This window comes from Culex quinquefasciatus, chromosome 2 (genome assembly GCF_015732765.1).
Source record: "Culex quinquefasciatus strain JHB chromosome 2, VPISU_Cqui_1.0_pri_paternal, whole genome shotgun sequence".
Taxonomy (NCBI): Eukaryota; Metazoa; Arthropoda; class Insecta; order Diptera; family Culicidae; genus Culex; species Culex quinquefasciatus.
The window spans coordinates 19,305,924-19,309,621 of NC_051862.1; the positions used below are offsets into that span (position 1 = coordinate 19,305,924).

The 3,698-nt window shown below is 37.4% G+C and overlaps 1 pseudogene; it reads right to left on the bottom strand.

The window, feature by feature from the left end:
- Positions 1-2,349: 2,349 nt before the first annotated feature.
- Positions 2,350-3,027, bottom strand: LOC119767074 (annotated as a pseudogene).
- Positions 3,028-3,698: the final 671 nt, after the last annotated feature.

The window sequence follows — 3,698 nt, forward strand, 5'->3', positions numbered from 1 at the left end:
CGCTTCAACATGGACGGCCGTGGTTATCTTTTACTGCTCTAGTTGGGTGTTCCATGACTTCAACCAGCTGGTTAGGGCATTAAATAAATTTCAATTAGGTTGGTTCACGAAAGGGGGAGGGGAGCCCCTTTTTCAAATCTTCTTGTTGGGATATTTTATCTTGATTAGACGACGTCAAATTAGACTGTAAAAGATGGATTTCAGCTAATTACAACTCGAGGGCATTTTCGAGCATTAGGAAACCCATTAATCATCGCGCCAATAATTTACTCATCAATCAGTTATCGAAGGGATAAATGGAAGAAAAAAAGAATCAGAAGACTCCATTAGCAAAATTCCCAAATAATCCCAAAAACAGTCCCATCTTTGGGTCATTGATCCCTCGTTCCAAACACCATCCAAATAATCCCACGCCACTCTCCTCTTCAAAGAAGTGACGACATTTTGGGTTCTAATGACCAACAAAAAAAAAAAAAAAAAAGAAAAACTCGTTCTAAAATAAATCCATCCGATTCGATTAACGGTACCCGGGGTGGCACTTGGAAAGCCATTTTCAACCAGAACCGTTGACAATGTTCGAAACGCGTGGACCAGAATTAATTTCCCATTTTTGGCAAAGACGAACACTTGAGAGAGTGTAGAATTTCAAGTGCCAAACACACAAAAGTCAGCTCGAAGAAAATTTGCATAAATTCGCCATTCGAAAGCGAAAATCCAGTTTATGGACGCAAACAAGAGTTACGGGAGCGGGAGGAGGGGTGGCCACTTATTGGCTCTGACAGCTGGCGTCAACGGCAGAATTGGGGCTTTATTCTTTTCAGGGTGGGATTGATGATGATTCGCTCAAATGTGCATTAACTGTGGAGCGAGAAATTGGGAAAGTTTTCTCCGGAGGACTATTGTCTGTGAATCTTGAGAGGGACGTGATGGATTGTGAATTTGCTGTTAAAGTTCTTTGTGCCCACAATAACTTCATTTACGGTTATTCATAAATCGATCTGTCCAAGGACTCCCGTCAATTTCTGAACAAACTACACTCATTAACAGTCGAACAATATTGCCGGAGCTGTAAACCGACACACGATCGCCAGGGTCAAGTACCGAAATTGAACTTGAAATCCGCTAAAGACGGTAACCTTCTTCTGCAACGGTATGACTGAACGAAGATGATGATGGTGTCATTGCCTTGGACAAAAATTTCGCACTGCAATGTACTCGACGGAACTTGTTTTGTTTCCCATCGTAAAGACACTGTTATTGCTAGTAAGGAGTGCCGCGGAATCACTCGCTTCATCGATGATCGTGTCTCGACTGTATGACGGTATCAAGAACTGAAAATCAATTCAAAACGAGAAATAGGGTAGTTCATACTTATTTTTTTCAAATTTTGAAATACATTTTTACTTCAAAAAATATGACGAAATAATTTAATCTGTGATTTAAAACATTGTAACATGAAAATAATTAATGTTCACATAAAAGAAATCTTAGTTATTTTTGACAATACAAGTACAGTCTGCCTAGGTACTGAACAGTAATCAGAGAAATGTTACCTTGTTAATCCAACAAAATCAACCTCAATCAATACTTTATTTTATTACATAGTCCAATAGCTAGTAAAAACAGATTGATTGGTGTGTTTTTTGTGAATAACTGTTTTTTTATTTAATTATTTTTAATTCAGAATAGAAAACAAAATTAAACATTTCCTCACATAAAAACACATTTTTTTAACTTATTGACATGACACTCATGAAAAATATATTTTTCTAAATAAAAGTTTGAATTTGTTTCAGTCTAAAAACAATCTGAAAAATCAATTAGCATTGCTAACACGAAAGTATCACTTGAAAACCAAAAAAAATATAAGGGTATGAACATATTCGAGATAGAATAACTAAAAAATATTGTATGCCAAATTTACTTTTAAACTCTAATTTATAAGATGGCTAATCTAAAAAAAAAAACAAATGAATACTTTGCTTGATATTTTTTAAAACTTATTCAATGTCACTCAATTACCCAAGTAACCGCGGGACTGTATAAGGTAACATTAAATCCCCTCTATATCAACATATAATGTTTGCCTATAGAGTCTCGAAACTTTATATTCACTTTATACGCATGGAGGTAAAATTGAGTGGCGAAGTCTAGAGTTGATATAAAGTTATACCGAGGTAAAACGTCAAAATACTACTTTACCGACAGTATTTAAAATAGAAAAATAAAAACTTTGCGCGCAGCTCTCTCTCTCTCTTAGGAGAGTGATTTTCATGCTGGGATGATGATTTTGAAAGTTTGTTGGTTTATTTGCTGTGTTTCTCTACTTTTGAGATTCTAAGCTGTGTGTTGGGAATGATGTACTGAGATGTTTCACCTAGATGCCTTGCGCTAGCCGTCTCGTTCGTCCTGAAATATATTTAATTAGATGATTTTTGTCGACTAAGTCTTCCTTGAGGAACCACTTCATTTTATGCAGAAAAAAACGAGAAAACTTGTCAGGTTAAAACACAGCATTTATTAACTGTTACACTACAAAACACTACCAAATATTCACATAATTCACAATAATCATCGACGAACAGCTCAGGGCACGGAGCGCCGATCCCGGGGTATTGCTGCAGTTTCCGCCGATGGCACGCAGCTTAATGTGCAGCGCGGTGATTCCGAGCGACTTGAACTTTTCGGCGACGTCCTGCGCGGCCAAGATAGTGAAGTAGGGCGAGGCCTAGTCACGATCGGCCATGGCCTTCATGCCGCCGGATACGCGCGAGATCGTTTGCTTGCCTGAAAGATCCGTGACGTGAGCGAAAGTGCCGTTAGAACTGGCGTAGAGCAAAATCTGGACCTCCTCCTTTTCAGTTTTGTTTTTGCAGGAAGCCATCGCAGTTAGAAATTTGTCTCATGGGACAAGAAAGAGCTGTTAATGAAAAAGAGAATAATTTAATACTGAGCTCAGCTAACTAAGCATAATTAACTCACATTTTTATAGCCGCCGAACATTTTTTCCTGCAACAATCACAAAAATACCACGCAACTGCCAAACATTTATTACCCTCACTAGTGTTGAGTTAGTGTTTTGAAACATTTTAAGAAATGTCAAAATGTGATATAACATTAAAGGCTTACTTTACAGTGATATATAAAGCTTACCATTAATGCTTCGAAACATTATTGGGCTAAATGCTTTGAAACTTTAATTGGCTGTTCTATATGCCATTATACAGTAGTTTATAATGGTTCAAGCTACAAATGTTTCGAAACATTTGGAAAGACTATTTAAAGTGTCATAGCATCGGGAGTGTTAAATTAGAGTGAATTTAGAGTTTTGATATAGTGCTTGTGGTTACTTGGGTATCGGACTAACATTTCCATCCACTTCCCCGTGACTCTACCACTGGTCGTGGCCGGCGCTGGTATTGATCAGCATGATAGGGGCCTTTGAGAAGTTGCGAAGCGAAAAAGATAGCTCCCACTCATCTTCCACGGCTCTTGGATGTAACTTCTGAAGGTCCAGGTCAATAACGGAGCAGCAAGCTAATGCTTATTACTAAACTTATTCAATGTTAATGTTATTCACAATAAATTAGAGAAATAAAAATATTTTTTTTAAAGCTGCTCGTTTTTAACAAGGAAAAAAAACTGTGGGTTTTTAGGGTCACTTTCTTTAAAAAAAATCTCGAAAAGTCTTCGGTCAA